We start from the raw sequence: 22696 nt of genomic DNA, 5'->3' as shown, positions 1-22696 counted from the left end.
GTGGTGGCTCATGCCTGTAATCCTAGCACTTTGGGAGGCCGAGGCGGGTGGATCACAAGGTCAGAGGTTGGAGACCAGCCTGACCAACATGGTGAAACCCCGTCTCTACTAAAAATACAAAAATTAGCCTGGCGTGGTGGTGCATGCCCGTAATCCCAGCTACCCAGGATGCTGAGGCAGGAGAATCATTTGAACCTGGGAGGTGGAGGTTGTAGTAAGCCAAGATCGCACCACTGCGATCTTGCAGCCTGGGTGACAGAGCAAGACTCCATCTCAAAAAAACAAACAAACAAAAAACAAAAAACAAAACAAAACAAAAAACCAAAGACTTTGAGTCAGGCAGACAGACCTGGGTTCCAATTCAGCTCTTTCTGAGCTAGTTTCTTTACCATTCTGATCCTCTAAGTCTCTTAAGTCTTTATCTGTAGAACATTAATAATAATGCCAACATCATAGGGTTATTGTGAGAAATTCCTGCCTTAATACATCTGAAATGCCTAACTCAGATCCTGCCAGGTAGAACACAGTAACAAGGGGCTCTCTGAATCATCCCTTAGGAAGGAAGACCCCCACCTTTAGGAAGACCATGGTGGCAGGGGCAGTCACTAGTCACTGTAGAGGAAGTTGGCAGCAAGGACAGTAGCATCACTTCCACCCCTCCTACCACACCAGATGCTTTTTTCCCCTACCAAAAAGTGTTCACAAGAAAAATTTCTGATATAATTCTGAGGGTATACACAATGTATGGACTCAGGAGTAATTTTTATTCTCAGAGATATTTATATTTGAATGAGTGGAAACCGAAAGAATGACGTGAAATTTAAAATGACATGAAAAAAATAAAACCCTAATACAGAATTTCAGACATCAATGAAACAAATAGCCAAGGTACCCTGTAAATTCATGCTCTAATAGTTCTAATTGTTTGCCTGTTGTGGCTATCTTGATTAGGAGTTCTAATTGTTTGCCTATTGTGGCTATCTTGGTTAGGAATTATTTCATTACAAAGAACAGAAAACTACACATGTGATATCAAGAAAAATCAAAGGTAAGGGATTTATTAGGAGGAATCAGTGGTATCTCATACAAACCAAGGGCAGGACACATTTCTCTACTCATGTCGGTTTAATTTTTTCTTTATGGAATCTGTTCTCAGTTTTTCTTGGCAAATGGTCCAAATATGATCATCCCTGTCCTGGAGTATTTTTTTTTTTTTTTTTTTTTTGAGACGGAGTCTCGCTCTGTCGCCCGGACTGGAGTTCAGTGGCCAGATCTCAGCTCACTGCAAGCTCCGTCTCCCGGGTTCACGCCATTCTCCTGCCTCAGCCTCCGGAGTAGCTGGGACTACAGGTGCCCGCCACATCGCCCAGCTAGTTTTTTGTATTTTTAGTAGAGACGGGGTTTCACCGTGTTAGCCAGGATGGTCTCGATCTCCTGACCTCGTGATCCGCCCATCTCGGCCTCCCAAAGTGCTGGGATTACAGGCTTGAGCCACCGCGCCCGGCCTGTCCTGGAGTATTTTAAGTGACTCTGGGAGAGTCATTTGTGGGAGTTTGTACCTCTGTCCTTCCATCTGCCACCTTGTAACAAAGCTTTCTGCCTTAGGTTACCAACTATCTGCTGCAGTAGTTGAAACCCATCTGCCTTAAATGTAAGACAGGCAATCTAAATTGAGTCTAAATATTCCATCCATTTTTGGCATACACTATAATCTGCCTGGGAAATAAGAAGCCAAAAGATTTTATTTCTCTTAAGCTAGTCTCCTCTTTTTACACACTTGGTTTAGGGGCATGGGGAGTGGTGTTAACTTTTTGTTTTACTTATACTACATAGATGTGTTCTCTGTAAAAATACCTTTATCTGTATTTGTATCTACATCTGAGTCTACACCTGTATCTGTATCTATATCTGGATCTATGTCTATCTATCTGTAGATCTGATGCAGGAATTTTTGCTCCTTAGTTCAGCTAAATCCGGGTTCTTGTCTCACAACCAGGAAAAATTAGGCATGTGGACACATTGACAGGTGAGGAGGGTGGAATTTATTAAGCAAAAGGAAAGCTGTCAGCAAAGAGAGGGGTCCTGGACACAGGTTTCCACCTCACAAATTGAATACCACCTCACAAATTGAAGGCCACCACACACAAGCTGAAGAAGCCAGGCTCTTCACCTGCATAAGGAGCAAATTTTTGGTGGCTCTGCCCTGTCTTTTCAATGTGCCTGCAGGCCCTTAGTCTGAGCCACTGTACACTGCATGTGTTAAGGGATGAAATTTTTCACCATGGGCATGTTAAGGCAAAACCCTGGTGCACACTGACCTGGGTAGGTCAGAGGTTCTCCAGGAACCCTCCTCCCTTATCTCCCTAGGCATTTGTCTGTCTCTTGCCACTATCTTATCTACATATTTTAGTTCCAACTCTGGGGCTAGAAAATTAATCTTTAATCAAAGAACATACTTGCTTTCTGTTGTTTCTCAATGCTCAGGGAGACTGAATGACAATTTGGGTCTGAATGACAGTTCACCAGTGGGGCTCGTGGGCCCATGTTGGTTCAGAGGTCATTCTCTATTCTAATTAACCAGGGACAATTAGCAGGGGCAGTGGGACTTAGACTCCTTAAGCATGGAAAGTGAGGGGAGAAGACTGCAAAAGAAATTTACAGGAGCATTCTCCAAACAACAATAATCCCACCACCTAAGGCATCAGGATTGCATTTTCAGTATGCATTACCTGGGGCATTTGTTTAAAATGCAGCTTCCAGTGCTCCATCTTTTAACATGGTTGTTGATGTTGAAAAGACTAACATGACACATTTTTACATGTTGGTAAGGTTCATACTCTGAAGCTGTGGTAAATAAAAAGATATCTGAAATTAATCTTTTCAGTATAAAGAGGTATTTCTAGTAACATTTTCTGAGTGTTTTTATGGAACAAACAAAATGAGAGTGGAAATTCCTTTTTTTTTTTCAAGACGGAGTCTCGCTCTGTTGCCAGACTGGAGTGCAGTGGCATAATCTTGGCTCACTGCAATCTCTGCCTCCCAGGTTCAAGTGATTCTCCTGCTTTAGTCTCCCGAATAACTGGGACTACAGGTGCACGCCACCACTACCAGCTAATTTTTGTATTTTTAGTAGAGACGGAGTTTCACCATGTTGGCCAGGATGCTCTCGATCTCTTGACCTCATAATCTACCCGCCTCAGCCTCCCAAAGTGCTGGGATTGGAAATTCTTTAAAAAAATGATACATGAGGTTACACATTTGATTAAAGTGAATCATATAAGAAGTAACCCAAAGCTTAGTTACAGGGTTATTAGGCTTTTATTATGCCTGGTAAATATTATTTAAAATTTAAACCATCTTTCATAAGATGTTTTCTTGAAACTCCGAGTTTCCCTTATTGTAACCTAAAAGCAATAATGAATTATATCTAGCTGTGAACAATAACCCAAGTAAGTCTTTCTGCTGTGTACTTTTCAGTGTCATCCTGGTATGACAACTTGAAAATAATACTTGAAAAACATTACCTGCTTGTTATGAAAGATCCAAAAAAAAAAAAAAGAAAATTGCTAGCCCTATTTATTTCTGGATAAGAAATATAGTTATAAAATTAATTATGACCATCACCTACATAAAGAACTAAAGGGAGTCAGTAAAGTCAGTGCTAAAGTTACACATTCATTTGGCAAGATTAAACAATGAAAGATAATCTCACTTTCCAATATATCAATAAGTTGCCTAAGATCATGCAGCTAAAACATGGTACAGCCAGAACACAAACCCAGGCCATCTGCTTCCAAAGTCCATTAACTCGTCAGCCCACTAGGCTTTTTCATGCATTTTTTTTTTCATCCAAATCCTTTAAGACCCTCTTTCTTAGAAACTACGAGGATCCATTTACAACATTACTAATTATAGAACAAATTTGGATAAATCTAGAGTCAAATCATTTATCCCCTGAAATATGACTATACTTAGTGGGACTTCACCAACTTGTTTCTCTAAGCCTCAGTCTCTTCAACTGAAAATGATGAAAATGATAGGCTCTATCTCATTAACATTCTTATAAGGATCAAATACATTATATATGTGAAGTGCCTTGCACAGAGGCTGGCAGGTAAGAACCACTCAATAAATTTTAGCTACTAAAATTGTGTACTTGCAGAAGATAGACATACTCAGCAATAAGGTGTTTAAGGTGTGCTCTATTATCGTGTGTGTTTTCATTTCTAGATGAATAACAGATTTATTTATTTATTTATTGAGACAGAGTCTCGCTCTGTCGCCCAGGCTGGAGTGCAGTAGCACGATCTCAGCTCACTGCAAGCTCCACCTCCTCGGTTCTCACCATTCTCCTGCCTCAGCCTTCTGAGTAGCTGGGACTACAGATGCCCATCACCACGCTCGGCTAATTTTTTTGTGTGTGTATTTTTAGTAGAGACAGGGTTTCACCGTGTTAGCGAAGATGGTCTTAATCTCCAAACCTCGTGATCCACCCACCTCAGCCTCCCAAAGTGCTGGGATTACAGGTGTGAGCCACGGTACCCAGCTGATGAATAACAGATTTATTTAAAAACACCTTGTGATGTCATAGAAACTTCGGATGTAGTTATGATTAACACTATTATTTCCCCTAATACATTTTTCTTATAGCTGTTCCTTTTCCAAGGATAACTAGGTAAACTAATAGGGAGACAGATAATGATAATGAAGATAGATAGGTAGATAGATAGATATAGACAGATAATAGATACAGATGAAATAACACACACAAAAATATATAAAAATGAATGCATACAGTACAATTTATAGTCATGCAACTTTTAGTGGAGTGTCTTATGTTTTTCTAGTTGTTTGCACACATATTTTTTTGAATGACAACTTGAGTCCTTTTCTAGTTAAAGGAGTATGCATTTCCCTTCTTAAAAGGAGTGTACGTTGTTTCTCTTCTTAAAAAATACATTTAGTATATTTATATATGCAGTCCTGCAACCTCTATCAGACCTACTTTAAATTTATTCTGTGACTGGATCCTGGACCTTTCTTCCAGCTGAATAACCTGGAGAAATTTCTGCTTTCTGGAGGGAAGCACTGCTTGGGATATAGAATGCTTAAATGCTCTTACACCTCTCTCAATTTTTAGAGTTACTGGCTATTTAACACTTACTTCTCCCTGTTTCTGTGTGCTGTCTTCCTCTCCCCACACATCTTCTTTGAAGGATTCCTGAGCTGCAACTCCTCCCCCATCCTCTTCTCCAACATTCTGAGGTGGTTTCCCTATTGTTTCCACTGCCAGCCAGCAGATTTTCCACTTGGAGAAAGGAGAGGAGAAAAACTGAACCGTGCTCTAGCCAGCTTGCCTTCCCTAACTAGTTCTTTGTGTCTGATAGAAGGGAAACTTCTGTCTGCTACAGCATATTATTTTGGAATTGTGTTGTAAACATCCTCCTCCAAACTACACCATACAGAAACGCAAATAATGTTAACTCCAGTCTGTGTCCTTTGGTACCTGGGTGCTTCTTGGCATCACAGGTTGAGTTGACAGTGGCTTCCCTTAGTGGGGCTGAAATACACGGCGAAGAGTTGTCATGAGGACCATGTGTTTGTGGAGAGGGCTGTGTCTGCCTGGGAGTCATAAATGGGACATGTAAGCTCTAAAGTTTCCTAAGAAGTGTTAATATTTAAGAGTAAATCTAGGAATTCGTAAATCAGCGGTTTTACTTTGAACAGAGCTCCAGCCAGTTGTGACATTGTTGAGTAAATTGGCAGCCTGTTTGCTGTTGTTTCCTCTTTTTGAAATTTAACCTCTTGGAAAAACAGCAGCCTGGGCTGTTACATGTCTCAACACAGACCACCAGAATAGACTGCTTGAAATTGTTTTTTGATCTGCAGTACCAGTTCCCCTCTAGCAACTTTCTTTTTCTTCTTTTAAATCATTTTGACAGGACATCTTTGCTGGGTGCAATTTCTGTGTCCTTCGAAAAGCTAGGGGCAGAGCATTTAGGATGCAACATTCACTCTTGGGCATTTCCTTGAACTCACATTGTAAAGAAAGAAAGTTCTTCACATTTTCATGCCATGAATGGACACCTTTTTAAAGCCAGTTCCATACTTTTCAAATGTCAGACTTTTTAATGTTGTTTTTTGAGCACTTGAAGACTTAGAATTAGCTGGGTTTGAATGATTAACAATGATAGAGGTAATTATTATAATAATTCAAGCCATTGTTATAAATAGTATGTGTTTAATATACCACAGCTTTATCACTTTTACATTACAAACAAAAGCGTACCATTGGTTTCAAAAAGAAAAAAAAAGCTATATCATTTTTACATTATAAAAAAGCTTACCATTTGCTTCAAAAGAAAAGTTCATAGGGAAGAAGTAGGCTTTGCAAAGAGATCAGTTCTAGGATATTCACACCCTGAACAATATGATGACTCATGATATTTCTCTTGGATTAGAATTGGTTCAAATCTTCCTTTACCACAAGCAACACACTATACAACTAGCCAGAACCTACATTTTTGGCTTCCTTTTTTGTCTCAACTGTCAGTTGGTAGAATTCAACAGAAAAGAGATGTTTGAGACACTCAACCACGTTGGTAAAGTAATGTTTTGTTTGGAAATATTACAAACTGCTGCTTCAAAGTGCTTAATGAATGGGTTTGTGTGTGTTTCTACATATTTTTAAGGAAACTAGAAGAGAGGAAATACAAACCTACACGTGAAAGAGCCATGCCAAATTAAGTGCTCTGTCATTTTTTATAAAGACATTCTGACAGGAGTTTGCCAAAACCCTATTGCAAATGAACATCACAACTTCTCCTAAACAAACTGAGAAATTCTGTGAATGGATGCCCAGTGTTTGCATGTGGATTGCCAAGAAATCACTGCCCACAGGATAGAAGTAAGAGAAAAAAAAAATATTGAAATGTCTGTATATGAGTATACCAACATCCTGCAGTTCAGACCATGGCTTCAAAGTCATGATGATCCCTCATTTATAGAGCCTTTAAATAGTAGGCAAACAGTGGCTCAGACAGAGGAGGAATTTCATAATATCTAGTTTCTTGTGAAAAAAGAAAAGTTGGTGTCTCTTTTCCAAAAACCTGGAAAAATATATTTTAGCTTATTTTTCTATCTAAAGTTAGTTCAGTTTCATTTGGGGTCTCAGAAGCTAGGGAATTCCAACTATTAGAATAATAATCTTATGGATTTTTATTTTTAAAGCTTAATGAAAAAAATTAGTAAAATATTTTTAAGCAGAATTTCATTGACCATGCTTGTGATAGGCAGTATGCTAACTGCCTTTAATACTACCCAATAAACTTAGTATGTCGGATCCTTATGAGCTAGGTAACTTAGTTCCCATTTTACAGCAACTTAATAAATTTTTAAAGAGTTCAGGAAATTTGTCTCAAATTATTTAACTAGCCAATGGCAGGTCTGGATTTTGAGCAAAATTCTATCTTGAAATCCTGTGCTGCTCTTTATGATTATATTCTAATGAATCCCTTATGTGAATAATAAGGAAAAGCTTAATCTTGCTTGACTCCAAAACACAAATTAAAAATTCTACTTATGACATAATTTTATCCATGGAACCAAATTAGTATGTATTTGGAAAAAAAAAATTTATACCTTCTTCTATAATCTCTTGTGCTATTGTGGTGGCATAAACGCTTCTACTATCTTTACCCTTAATCTGATCAGAGACCTACAAATATCAGGCATAGATGCGCTGCAACCTCCTTTCCCTTGCTCATGTCAGGCATCACTAGTAGGAAACAGCACGTTTTACAGAGAATAGCCTCAGCCTCATACTTCTCATGGTAGTGCTCCAGATCAGCATTACCAGTAATCTGAGTTTGCACAATCCTTAAACACATATTTGCCATTAAAGATTCATCTCATTCTGCACACTGTTATCAGAAGAATTCCCTCAAAGTATTGCTTTCATAATTTCACTGTTCTGATCAAAATTAGTTAGTGGCTCAATACTGCCTACTACTTATAATCAGATCCCTAAGCTCTTCCCAGATCTTTCCAAAAGCTTCTTCTGGGCCTTTTCTTCCCTTTTCTTTACTCTTATGCATGGATTTTTACCTCACCTGTTCTGAAGTTTGCATTGTCTTGCCATTTGTGTGTTTATTCTTAATTAAGAATGTTGCTTTGGGCCAGGCTTGGTGGCTCACGCCTGTAATCCCAGCACTTTGGGAGGCCAAGGCGGGTGGATCACCTGAGGTCAGGAATTCAAGACCAGTCTGGCCAACATGGTGAAACGCCATCTCTACCAAAAATACAAAAATTAGCCGGGTATGGTGGTGTGCGCCCGTAATCCCAGCTACTCGGGAGGCTGAAGCAGGAGAATCGCTTGAACCTGTGAGGCAGAGGTTGCAGTGAGCTGAGATCATGACACTGTACTCCAGCCTGGGCAACAAGAGTGAGATTCCATCTCAAAAAAAAAAAAAAAAAAAAAAATTTTGCTTTGTTCTTCTATGGTGAGAAAATCACAACAATCATTTTACAGTCAAATTCCCAACTATTAAACAAAACTGATTTCATCTTTTACCAAATCCTCAATATAGTAGAAGTTCTCTAATTTGATGAAAGCAACACTAGTAGTTGATTTGCCAATCAGCTACAACAGCAGCCAAAGAAAAAAGAGAAAAAAAAAAAGATCAGAGAATAAATCCTAACAATGATACATATGCTTTATAAATACTTTGTTTTAAAATGTTTAAAACTGCACATGTGTTATTTCATTAAGCTTTTGATTCAGGGGCATATTTTCCTGTGATTAAGAGTCTGCTAATAACAATCCTACAGCATCTCTCTTGCATACAATTCATCCATAATGCATCCTCCATGATTCCCAGTCTTGGTTTATTTAAAATAGAGCGAGAACCTTCCAAGTATTGTGAGTGTGAAGTCTTCCTATACACTTTTCTGATTTCTGCCCCAAATTTTAAGAAAGTTTTCTTGCAATATTCAATTCATTAGTAATTGTTTTTAGCCATTCATATTTAAAAGTCTTCATAATGCAATCAATTTAGTTTTCATACAAAAAATCTCATACCTTACTTTCTGTATGATATTTCATTGATTTATGTTACATGATTTTAATAACAAGTGCCACTGACAGTTTGGAAAGAACACACTTGGGCTGCACACTGTTCAAGTGGCCCTAGCAGAGGGGTGCATGCTAGCTCTGAGCAGACAGTATGCTATGACAAAGGTCAGCGTGTTTGATGGGGTGAATGAAGAGCTGAATGTCTTTCAGAGTATTGATTAAGTGGATAGTGAAGAGAGATTATTCTCATTTATATTTGTAGTCTATATCATTACTTGACTTTGATTATACACTGCTTTTCGGGTGATAATTATCTTTCTCATCTAAACTGCTATAGTTGACTCCAGGGACATTGTTTACAATTCCTGTAGGGTCTTCCTCATAGCAAAGCAGGGTCTTCCTCATAGCAAAGCACAGCGATATTTTACAGAATATATATGTATTTATATATACAGTATTCATTAAATTTTCTTTGCTCCTTACACTCAAATAGCAAGGTAGAAGTGAAGAGGCTTTTTAGAGCTACCCAGAAGAGAAACAATCCAAAGGTTCACAACTTGAAACAATATACCATAATTTGGACTGAGGCAATCAGACCATAGAAACTTTTAGGAAACTAAGGGTATCGTTCCTGCATTCAAAATTTGAATACATTATGGATATGATATGGTATCCAAAGCACAAAATGAATTAGTGGCAACTGGGGTAACTGTTTAAGTAAATAAATAAATAAGTTTTTTTCTCTGCTAAAATGTGACTTAAAATAACATTCTAGGAGTTACAAATTGAAATAATATTAAATCATAATTGAATTGAAATATTCTACAAGTTAAAAAATCCTTTAAAACCTTTTTTAAATTGTCTAGTTATTGACAAGTCACTCTATCATTTTCAACTTAACAAGAGAGAAATGGAAAGGCTGGGAGATTTGTCCAAGGTCACAGATCAAGTGATCTAAACATAGACAACCAACCACAGGGTACCCAAAATGTTCTTACTCAAAAGACTTAATAGCTTTTACCAAAAATAACTACTCCAGTCAAAGAGAAAAGGATAATTGCTACTTCCACAGACAACATAAGAAACCGACATCATTTCAGCCCAGAAAGAAACATTAAATGACCACCCACACACCCCATCACATATTTATCTCCTCCAGCTGCAAGACCCTCTTCTCTTTGGCTTCTCATTGACCTAGAAATAAGAACTAATGAATAAATAAAGTCTAAAACAGATGCAAAGGCAGTCTGCATAAAAAGTACACTGCTGTGGGTAAGAAAAAATGTAATCTCTGGGTCAGCTCTTTCTTGCTCACTGCTGCTTTAGTCAAGAAGTCCAGCCAGCTCTTTGCAGAGACTGTGGTGATGCCACATCTGCCAATGCAAATACCTGGCTGTGCAGGACAGGAAACCTTAGCCAGGCCTCAAAAAGTCCTCAGCTTAGGCAACAGACAACCTTTGGCTGGCACTAACTTAACTCCTTTTTTTTTTTTGTCTGGACAACGAGTGGTTCCTGAGGCAGTCATGATTGACCAGATGTGTAGTTGTCTCTGATGCCCACACTTAAAAGAGTGCTCTGACATGAGTGCTTGAGATTCATTCATTGTAGATGCATTTCTTTTTTTTTTTTTTTTGGAAATTGTTGAATGTAATTTTTTATTTTTCCTTAGAATGGTTTCATTATTTATGTATGTATTTTTTTTTAATTTTTTTTTATTATTATACTTTAAGTTCTAGGGTACATGTGCATAATGTGCAGGCTTGTTACATATGTATACTTGTGCCATGTTGGTGTGCTGCACCCATCAACTCGTCAGCACCCATCAACTCGTCATTTACATCAGGTATAACTCCCAATGCAATCCCTCCTCCCTCCCCCCTCCCCATGATAGGCCCTGGTGTGTGATGTTCCCCTTCCCGAGTCCAAGTGATCTCATTGTTCAGTTCCCACCTATGAGTGAGAACATGCGGTGTTTGGTTTTCTGTTCTTGTGATAGTTTGCTAAGAATGATGATTTCCAGCTGCATCCATGTCCCTACAAAGGGGAAAAAGCAGGGCAGAAAAGAAGTAGATGCATTTCTTTAAAACAGAGGTCAAGGGCCAGGCACGGTGGCTCACGCTTGTAATCCCAGCACTTTGGGAGGCCGAGGCAGGTGGATCACGAGGTCAGTAGATCAAGACCATCCTGGCTAACACAGTGAAACCCTATCTCTACTAAAAATACAAAAAATTAGCCAGGTGTGGTGGTACACGCCTGTAGTCCCAGCTACTTGGGAGGCTAAGGCAGGAGAATCTCTTGAACTTGGGAGGCGGAGGTTGCAGTGAGCCAAGATCATGCTACCACACTCCAGCCTGGGTGACAGAGCGAGATTCCATCTCAAAAAACAAAACAAAAAAACCAGAGGTCAAACTGGTGACTCACAGTCCTATTTAGCCTTTAGATGGACTTTGTGTGCCTCTATGGCTGTCTACTTATTCATTTTTTAAAATGTTTAATTGCATTTAGATGGGCAGTTGTCAATTTCTGTGGTGTAAATACTCTAGATGTTGGAAGAGGTGCAGTATTTCTATCATACAGATGTGATAGAAATAAACTCAAATGCATATATAGTGGTCAAATATAGTAACATAATTAGTGATGTGTTTTAAGTATTACTTTTTAAAAATAAATGTAATTTCATTGTTAAGTTTGTATAATTTAAATTTTCATAATGGTCACGTTTAATAATCAGCTCTCAAAATTCCTGCAAATGTAACACTTGACTCTTGTGAGTCAGGATAAGCCCACTGCTTCACGTGCTTGGATAACATATCATGATGATAGCAGCCATAGCATACAGTGGTTCAGGCTCTGGATGCTGAATTTAAATCCCACAGTTTCATTTACTAGCTGTGTGAGCTTGTACAAACTACTTAACTTCACAGAACCTTGAGTTTCTCAGATGGAAAAATAAGTTAATGTTTACTTTGTGAGTTTACAGTGAGGAATAAATAAAATAGTATATGTGAATGGCTTAGCACTAGATTTGGCACATAATAATCACTCAGTGAAAAATGAACATTTATTTTAACTCGAGGCAGAAATTACTTCATCTGATTGGTTTTGCTACTACCTCAAAGACCTAACTGCAGCACCTCAAAGAAATGAGAAATTTCATGAGTAGAGGAAGGAAAGGAACCAGGGAGATCAGAAAAGACCAGGATGAAAGGTAAGATGAAGGCACTGAGAAAGAATGAGAATAAAATAGGATCAAAGATACAGAAATAGGATAAGAGAGAGTAAAAAAACGCTGTTGCTTTTCCTAGTGCAAACCATGTCTATCCTATCCATTAGACATTCATTCTCAATTTCTCACAAAGGTTGTATAATCTCTGCATAAATTACTAAAATCATTTCTTGAAAGAACAGTACCAAATACCAAACAATCCCATCCCATCTCTTTGGCTTGAATAATTAATGTTAGACATGGAACCCATACTCAACCAGTTAGATTCTCTTGTCTTAAAATTTGGAATTCATTCCCAGAGACTGAAGTGAAGCAGCGTTGAGTGCTGCCAGTTGGGCAGCTCTGACTGGCCATAAGCAGATGAGGAAAGAAAACCAATCTTCAGAGTTGGAGAGAAACAAAATAACAACACACAGAAATGAACATCCCTTATCCCCTTAAAGAAAAAAGGAAAACAGAAGACAAATGATGGCTTTTCTTTCCGGTGAAGCCTGGCTGTATCCCTTAGCTTGGTTTCTATGAGATAAGCCACTTTCCTTACCATAAACTTCCTTTACTTAAGCAAGCTTGGGTGGATCTCTTTTCCTTATGGCCAAATGATTCCTGACCAGATCATCCCTGCTAGTTCTAAAGTTCTGTGAAAATATACAAAAATCACAGTATTTGTAAAATACCGGAAGCTTGAAGGCATGTGATTTTAGCCCCTTTGATTTACATATGATCAGTGGAGTCCACAGAAATAAATGACTTGCACAGAGTCCATATTTAACTAGTAATTGAGCTATTCCAAACCTCAGCTCAGCTCAGCTGGGTCCCAGGCAGCGCCCTCTGCAGTAAAACAAAAATGGTATGGTTCTAATTTTGGAGTGGCAGCATGTTCAAGATGTGCTGACACTGTTCTCAAAGGCCAAATCCCATTTTCTTTTTGTCTGCTGTCTCACTTTATGAATAATGTCAGAACAGAACAGAAACAGGAAGCTGGTCTACTGAAAGACAAGGTTAAAACAAGGGCTTTGAGGTAGGATCAACCTGTGTTCAAATCCTCACTCTTTTCCTGGCAGGCTGTTTGACTACGGGCAAGAGCCATGACCTCTCCAAGCCCCAGTTCCTCTTTGAAAAATGGAGATAAATAAAATTATATAATTTATTGTGTTGTTGGAGGATTAAATAATATAATGCATATAGATCCCTCAATGTAGTGAACACTCACTGAATGTTACATTGTTCTTGACCTTAGTATTGTCAATGATAATTGGTCAGGCAGGAGTCAAGAATCAATTCCAGTGGGTATTTTCACCTTGAGGTTGCAAGGACTTCTTTCCTCAGTGGAAGTTTATATCATCAGTACCAACATCTACACATGTATCTGTATCTTCTTCTTTTTTTTTTTTTTTTTTTTGAGACAGAGTCTCGCTCTGTCACCCAGGCTGGAGTGCAGTGGCGCCATCTGGGCTCACTGCAAGCTCTGCCTCCCGGGCTCACATCATTCTCCTGCCTCAGCCTCCTGAGTAGTTGGCACTACAGGTGCCTGCCACCACACCCGGCTAATTTTTTTTTTTTTTTTTGTATTTTTAGTAGAGATGGGGTTCCACTGTGTTAGCCAGGATGGTCTCGATCTCCTGACCTCATGATCTGCCTGCCTAGGCCTCCCAGAGTGCTGGGATTACAGGCGTGAGCCACCACGCCCGGCCTACACATGTATCTTTCTACCTGTTACCAACTGGCCCTTCAAATACACTTACTAAACCGTTTCTTAAGGGTGTGAATGACTTCAGTCAAGAATATCATTGGGATTTAATGTGCTTTGAAAATGGAAACTTTTACACTTGGTGATTAAAAATTTGGCACTTAATGTAATAAATCGTGAATGATAACAGTCAGCATTAAAACACGTGATACCTATCCTGGAGCTTCTATAAGGCACAGCTAACAATAATCACCAGGCTTGCAGTTCAAATCAGGAAATACTGTGCAAGCACAGCTACACTTCATTAATGCAGAAGAACTAAACTGTTTTCAGCTAGAAGGAATGTATAATGCAACATAATTAAGTGGAGATTGATCCACCTACAAACTTTAGTTGACATTATTAAAGCTTTGAAATTCCACGAAGCAGTGTTTATTAGCAAGATCAAGGTAATCGAGGGCAGTGATTCTCAAGCTCCTATGGCGTAAGGATCAAACGAGGACCTTATAAAAAGTGTCTTTTCCCAAATCTCCCCTCAAGAAATTCAAATTCGGTGATTCTGTAGTGCTGGCCAATTACTTATATTTTTATCAAACTCTGCAGGTAATTATAATCCAAATAATCTTGGTAGAACTCACTTTGAGAAACACTGATCTAGAATCTCAGACTGAGTAGCATTTCACATAGGAAGGAAGAAAAGGCTTTGCAAAAGAGAGAGCTCTTCTCAGCAGGCTGGGATGGAATGCAGATCTAAGCCTTAAAGAAAGAAAAAAAACCCAACAACTCAAACTAGGCAAGTATTTTCAATTAGTTGTACCTTGACTCTCACTGAACTTTAGAGGGTGGGGTCTGTGGAAGCACCAGGTGTATTAGTTCAGTCTGTCCCAAGGGAATACAATGTCTCATGTGAAACAGCAGAAGGATAACGGAATCCCAGTGTCAATAAATCATGCAGTGGACAAGAGAGGTATTTTTTCAACAATCTGTAGATATAAATATCAAGCATACATTTCTGCAATAATGATTACCAAGAACTTGTTTTAATAACATCTCAAAAATGAATGGATTCTAAATTCCAGTGATAATACATTTCATCTGATACACTGTTGTTGCGTCTACCGACATCAAGGGAAGCAGCAGTAAAACTTTGTACAATAGTGGTTGGACTGGTGTTTGGGGCATTATAATTGTAATCTCATCCCTAATAACAACTAACTCTGCAATTTGGGGAAGTCGTTTCACCACTCTGAATCTCAGAATGTACTTGATATCTTGAAAGTTCCCTTCTGTTCCAGTGTTCTGCAATAAAGTGCCTACTATGAGCCATACACTGTTCTAAGCACTCCACTTAGAAATGAACCTGCTTAATCCTCACAATCATCTGATGAAGTATGTGTACTTTAAACAATCTCCCTTTATAGACGAGCACAGTGAAGCACAAGAAGGTTAAGTAGCCTGCCCAAGGTCATTGTGATGGTTTATCTTCTATGCCAGCTTGGCTGGGCTACAATGCCCAGATATTTGGTCAAACATTCTGGATGTTTCCATGGGGGTGTTTTTGGATGAGATTTATATTTAAATCGGTGGACTTTGAGTAAAACAGATTGCTCCCATAATGTGGGTGAGCCTCGGCCAGTCAATTGGAAGGAAGCCTCAATAGCACAAAAGACTGCCATCCCCAAGTAAGAGGGAACTCTGCCAGCAAACTGCCTATGAACTCCAACTGCAGTTCTCTCCTGAGTTGCCAGCCTGCATCCTTTTCCATCAGATTTTGGACTCATCAAGCCTCCACAATCACGTGAGCCAATATCTTAACATAAATCTCTTTGGCACTCTCTCTTTTTCTCTAAATCCTATTGTTTCTGTTTCTCTGGAGAACCCTGACAAAAACAGTTCCACAGTATTATGGTGGTGGAGCCAGGCTTTGGTCCCAGGCAGGCTAACTCTGCAGGTGGAGGATGAGGACTACTCTGTGCTTCCAGAGGTTAGCCAAGCATCCCTTTTAAGAATTCAGATGCTTCAGTGAATATAGACTCTTAAATAGTATTTGGTCTTAATGGTTTTTCTCTGGCTATCTGCACTGATGACATCATTCAATTGAGCATAATTAACTAATGCAAGCAGTGATTTGGAAGAATTTAACATCATCCATGTTTGAATACAGTAAATTGCGTGTTTGGGGAACATCCCTATCTTTCAGAGTTAAATGTAGGAAGTAACTACTTTCTTACAAAAAGTCCCTTGTCGAAAGAGGAAAAAAACTTTCTAGATATAAGATAGTCTGACTTAAGTGTGACAGTTTTTCTCTTCTTAAATGTTTACCTTTCTCTCCACTCAGTAGACACTGACTTGAAAGTCTTGCAATTCCTGTTTGTAGTGGGTAGATTTTAAAATACCATCACTTTTAAAATCTCATCTATTTTTTTTTTTTTTTGAGACAGAGTCTTGCTCTGTCGCCCAGGCTAGAGTGCAGTGGCACCATCTCTGCTCACTGCAAGCTCTGCCTCCCGGGTTCATGCCATTCTCCTGCCTCAGACTCCCAAGCAGCTGGGACCACAGGCGCCCGCCACCATGCCTGGCTAATTTTTTGTATTTTTTAGTAGAGATGGGGTTTCACCATGTTAACCAGGATGGTCTCCATCTTCTGACCTCGTGATGTGCCCGCCTGAGCCTCCCAAAGTGCTGGGATTACAGGCGTGAGCCACCATGCCCAGCCTATTTTTATTTAATCAAATGATAGTAGGCTCTTTTGCTTCCTTTGTAATGTGTGCGTATATGTCAATACTCACTTTCCTTCTCAAGATCCCAATTTAATCCTTGACCCTTAGATAAAGATGACCCTAGAAACATGGCCATAAAGTACTTCAAGAATGGACATCTTCAACCAAGTCAATTAGCAGCAACTGTCCAAATACCTGGTAAGAAGGAAAAAAAGCTAAAGGTATCCTGCATCTTTTTTTTTTTTTTAAACTAGAAGTTAGTTTTGGAATCCTACAGAGAAGTCAACAAATATTTAAGAGTCAAGAGAGGCTGGACGTGGGGGCTCACTCCTATACTCCTAGCACTTTGGGAGGTTGAGGCAGGCGGATCACGAGGTCAAGAGATCAAGACCATCCTGGTCAAGAGATGGTGAAACCCGTCTCTTCTAAAACTACAAAAATTAACTGGGTGTGGTGGCGCATGCCTGTAGTCCCAGCTACTTGGGAGGCTGAGGCAGGAGAGTCGCTTGAAACCTGGTGGGATGGAGGTTGCAGTGAGTCAAGATCACGCCACTGCACTCCAACCTGGCAATAGAGCGAGACTGTCTCAAAAAAAAAAAGAATGAAAAAGAGTTGAGAGAAGCCCCTGCCTTCAAGTGTACTCAGTGTTAAGGACTGCAGGGCCTCCCTGGTGGAGGTCAGCCATGTCCATTATAGATGTGTCTAGTTTGAGCACCTAAAGGTTGATAACTCAGGAAAGGCAGAGTGTCTGTAAATGAAGGAAACACTTAGCCAAGGTTCAAGATCATTGAACTGTTTCTGGTTTTTATACATAGACTCATATGCTGTCTGTAGCTTCCTTGACCCAAACTATCAACTCTGAAACATGAAATAGTAGAGAAAGAAGAAGGGGAAGACTGAGTTGTTCTGTTTTAGACACAGGCTGAGTCATTGCAGCCAGATTCAATCAGTGCAAAAGAGAAGGATTTGGAACAATTTGGTTAGTTTCCTTCCATCCAAATGTCTAGACACCCAAAGGGTTGTGCGGCCTGGCCTCTCACTATTCCCGTTAAAAGCTTCTCTTCACGGAAAATGTCATTGGTTATATGGTTTGTTTGTATTATGTTTGAACTTAATATATACTATTCTACCTTTGTCAACATTCATTCCCATTTCTGTAAGCTTTAAACTATCCCAGATGCTGAGTAAATGTGAATTTGCTGGAATGTGGCTGGCCTCTGTAATCTGGTTGCACAATCACTACTCTCCCTCTCCAAATTCTGTATAAAGTCAATTTTAAGTATGCATTGTCTGGGGCATTTATATCCTGTAGATTAAGACAGATGCCAAAAGTGTAAAAAGGTAAACTTGATCTATTATTATTGGAGTCTATGCAGCTTAAAAGGAAAATGGACTCTCAAGTCTGAATGCTTATCTCCTGTTCTCAATCACTTAATGCTCCAAACTGTATGCTCCCAATGTCAATTCTTTAGTTGGTTGTCAAGGTACTTCCCACTAGGCATTTAGCTTCTAGTATGTTCTGTTCAGAAAATACCCAGAGCTTCAAGGATGTCAATTTGGGTATCAAATATATGAATCCAGAGCAAAATCACCTGATACATAGTTTTCTTCAGCACCATAGTGTGATCACCTTCCCTGTGTCCAAACTCTGCAGAGATACAGAGTGTCTTGTCTAATAAAATTGTGCTTGAAAAAATGACGCCCTAAATTGACTATGCAATACTGACAAGACATGGGGATAATAAAAATGCATGGCCCATGTACCTTTTTGCTGAGATTTAGATAATATTCTTCCCCATCCTCAATCCTCTGCCATATTTTTAATATTTTTGCTTTTTTATATTAAGCTCTAAATATGAAAGGATGAGGAAAGTCACAAACAAGGAAGAGCAAAGAGAATAAAGCTAATGTAGGGAAGCATTAGCCTGGTCTCAGTAGAGAGACACAGTTTTGTGTATTGTTTATGAGTTACCCAGATAGACTATGTTAACGGACCAAAGAAAGAAGATTTAAAGAAATAAATCTGATAACTTTAGAAAACATAGGGTGATCCTGGGGAAAATATATTTGCTTTTGTCCAAAACAAGATCAATACCACCTTTTAAAAGGTAGCTTTAGAAAAAAAAAATCTCTGCATAATATATACGCTTCCTGGAGCTTCCCAGTATCAATAGCTCTGTCTTTATACTGGCATTTTAATTGACTTTCCCTCATTTTTTTTCCTTTTGTTGATCAATCTTTTTAATGAGCAATTTTGTGTAGCCAATTAGATCTAATTCTGTTGATGAAGAAAACTGAAAATAAATGAAGTCCTAAAAGTTCAGTTTAAGCTATTAAATCATTGATTAACCAAATAAAAACTACACCATATTTTTTGTTTAACCACTTGTTTAAGTTATATCTCAGCCTTTCTTCTATAGAAGTTGAGAAACTTGATTAATGAAAGCTGTTCTCTGTGGAAAAAAGAACTTAGTTGTTCCATATGTCATTGAAAGGCTCGGTTGGAACTGAGCAGACTGTAATTCTTTCCTTTCTGGAGGGAAATACGAAATTCTTTCCACAGCTGTTAGACTCTGATCTCAAAGCTAAATTAATTATTTTTATCTTTAGGATTTGTCTTCATTTGAGACCCACCATAGCAGGGTACACTCATGTCTAGTGGAGGAGGCAGCTGCAAACCTTGTGTAAATTTCAGAATTTTGCACTTACCCAACTCCTCTGAGTAATACCCCACACACCTAAAACACCATTGTTAACAATATGGGTCTTTAAATCTTCTGAGGCTTCAAAAGCTGTAATCAGTTCAAAACTGTAGCTTGATCAAAGGCCTGTGTGTAAGGAAAAGAATGCTAAAAAAAGAAAATCTTTTGGAAAAATCATAATTTTGCCTCAGGCTAGATCTGAAGTACTAACCTACTGAGTTATACTTCCAAAGTTTAGAAGAGTGCTGTGTTTTCATCTTGGATATAGAAAGGTGGTGAATTGCCTTTGATTTCTCCTTCCTTGCTTTGAAACAAAGCAATTGTGAAAGTCTAATGCAATTGCATTCTAGCCAGTGTCCAGTGAGAAGATTCCCATGGGGCTCTTCAGCATCGTAGATTCATTCACTGCCCTTAACTGGCTTGTTGAACAAGGATGTGTGAGTTTGGGAGTGGGTGGTTAAAATTAGCATATTTGGCACAGCGGAGAGTTGTCCATCACTGAAAAGAGAGATGATGAATATTGGTTCTAGGAATCTTCTCCTGAAATACACAATGCAAGGAGAGCTGGTAATGGTGAACGAGGAATGGGGCCAGGGATATGGAAGGCTGGACTACCCAGGACCTGAGGAATGGGCTATATCAGCCCATTCTGTATTCATAATGTACAACTGACAAGAGATCTTCACACTACTGTACTCTGACCTTCTGTCCCTTTTATAGACTCTAATGTCCTCATTTTCAAATAGTAAGAGTGTGTGTGTGTGTGTATGTATGTGTGTGTGTGTTTTAAGTTAAAAGGGTAGTGGAACAAAAGTTGTTCGTACCTCTGCTTCCCCTCTCCTAAGAGAAATAAATTGTCCTTAGCTTTCTTTGCTATTACTTCCATTTGTTAGCAAAATTTGACTTTTACAGGCTTATGCTGATAACTAAGCCAGAATAAATGAAGTGAGAGACATACAGATTCATAACTGAGATGTGTAAGGGATTTACACAAAAGGATACAGTTTATGGTTTAATTCCTCAAGGAAAGTATCATATGCAAGTGAGTCATTTTTGCATGACCTCAGCTGAGAAGAAGCTGGATTGAAAGAAATTCCGAAGGCATGGAAGAATGTCAGTCAGTTTACAAGAGGTATTTGGAAAATCATATTTATTCATTCTGACACACCCCAAACACTGGATTTCACAATGCAGGAGCAAATAAAACTAAAGAACAAAACATCAATAAAGGAGTAGAATCTTACCTTAATAGGTAATGAATTATCAAGTGTATGCTACAAAGGAAAAAAAGGGAAATAGAACAATGCTGTTGAAAAAGCATTGTTTATGTGATGATGAAAATGTTTGCACCAACACTATTCAATACCAGTAGTCACTAGCCATATGGGGCTATTGAGTGCTTAAAATATTTCTAATGTGAATAAATAACTGAGTTTTACTTTTTTCTCTAATTTTAGTTAATTTAAAATTAACATTTGGCTAGTGCTTCTATCTTAGCCTGTCTCAAAAATAGCACTAAAGATGAGGAATACCAAATTCTTCTCTAAAATCTTTCACAATTTCATTGGCTGATCTCTGCCAAATATCTCCTTTGTATTTTATTTTCCTGTCTTTAAAATGGTGCTTACAATTCATAGTCTCTAAGTAAAAACGTTAGTGACATAATATGATTTAAATATAAGATTATTCAACATAAATGTCCTATTGATAGATTTCTAATCTAAGAGGTAAGATATTTGGAAGTTAATTTCAACTTGTATTGAATTACTTGGGGTAGCATAATTACAGAAATGATTATGAAAAGCTCTGTGCTCAAAAAGCTTAAACAAACATAGAAAGAGAGATGTTGGGCCAGGCGCGGTGGCTTATGCCTGTAATCCCAGCACTTTGGGAATACAAAATTAGCTGGGTGTGGTAGCATGCGCCTATAATCCCAGCTACTTGGGAGGCTGAAGCAGGAGAATCACTTGAATCCGGGAAGCAAAGGTTGCAGTGAGCTGAGATTATGGCACTGCACTCCAGCCTGGGCAACAAGAGTGAAAAAAAAAAAAGAAACTCTGTCTCAAAAAAAGAAAGATAGATGTTGATATTATTTCAGTTAAGCAGTAGGAAAATAGATGAAGGGGCAATAAACTCTGACTGGGAGTGTATTTGTCCATCTTCACACTGCTGATAAAGACAAACCCGAGACTGGGTAATTTACAGAGAAAAAGAGGCTCAGTGGACTCACAATTCCATGTGGCTGGGGAGGCCTCACCATCATAGTGGAAGGCGAAAGGCACATCTTACATGGTGGCAGATAAGAAAGAATGAGAGCCAAGTGAAAAGGGAAACCCCTTATTAAACCATCAGATCTCGTGAGACTTACTGCCACGAGAACAGTATGAGTAAAAGCACCCCTTGATTTGCTTATCTTCTACTGGGTCCCTCCAACAACACATGGGAATTATGGGAGCTGCAATTCATGATGAGATTTGTGTGGGGACACAGAGCTAAACCATATCAGAGAGAATTGGGACATTGAAAGACAAAGATGAATTTGGGTTGAGTGTGACAGAGCAGGAAGGAAGGCCTTTCTAAGCAAAATAGTGTGGCATGAGCACAGGCATAGAGGGAAGGTCAGAGCCTTCAGTGCATGCTGAATTAGTCTGGTCTGGCTCTAAATGGGGCCTAAAATGCCCACTATGGATTTGTATTGATATTCTGGAGGCAATGGAGTTAAATTAGAGCATTTTGGATAAATGAGAAACAAGATAAGATCTGTGATTTTGAAGAATAACTCTAGTGTCAGTGTCAATGAACTTTCAGAGAAAGATGTGCAAGGATGAAGATTAATTGGGAGAATATAGAAAGTGGTCAAGCAAAAGGTGAAAAGATTGACTAGGATCCTAAAGAAGGATCAATAAAAAGCGAGCGTATGAGGATTGAGTAAAGTCCACAAAATCTGGTGACCCAACTCATGTGGGTGTTTATGGAAGACAGCAAGAGAAAGGTAACTAGGTTTTAAGTTTGAGTGGCTAAGTGATAACATTTATCAAAGCAGGGAGCAAGGAGAAGTCTGGGCTTGTTGATTTTGAAGCATTAGCTTGGCATCCATTTAGAGATTAACAAATAAATACAGACATGAATGTGAGTCTTCCCATAGACATTAGGCCTGCATCAGAATCAACATGTCCAAACCTGAGCAAACATCTCTTGGATGTCCAACTGGGTGTTGGAAATGCAAATCTTGGGCTCAAAAGAGAGGTCTGAAATAGATATGTGATTCGTCTGAGTCGAAATGACACT

The 22696-nt window shown here is 38.8% G+C and overlaps 1 long non-coding RNA gene across 1 annotated transcript; it reads right to left on the bottom strand.

Moving 5' to 3' along the window:
• Window positions 1–2027: 2027 nt before the first annotated feature.
• On the bottom strand, window positions 2028–21697 carry LOC117095403. The gene is made up of 6 exons (XR_004441960.1): window positions 21639–21697; window positions 20653–20682; window positions 20411–20486; window positions 19416–19972; window positions 5165–6167; window positions 2028–2844 (listed from the first exon to the last, which is right to left on the bottom strand). It is a non-coding gene; the product is annotated as an uncharacterized LOC117095403 (long non-coding RNA).
• Between the last annotated feature and the right edge of the window lie 999 nt (window positions 21698–22696).

Source organism: Trachypithecus francoisi, unplaced genomic scaffold (genome assembly GCF_009764315.1).
Source record: "Trachypithecus francoisi isolate TF-2019V2 unplaced genomic scaffold, Tfra_2.0 Lachesis_group13, whole genome shotgun sequence".
In the NCBI taxonomy this organism is placed as follows: Eukaryota; Metazoa; Chordata; class Mammalia; order Primates; family Cercopithecidae; genus Trachypithecus; species Trachypithecus francoisi.
Note: the sequence above shows the minus strand (reverse complement) of the source record. Positions and strands in the feature narration are given on the sequence as shown.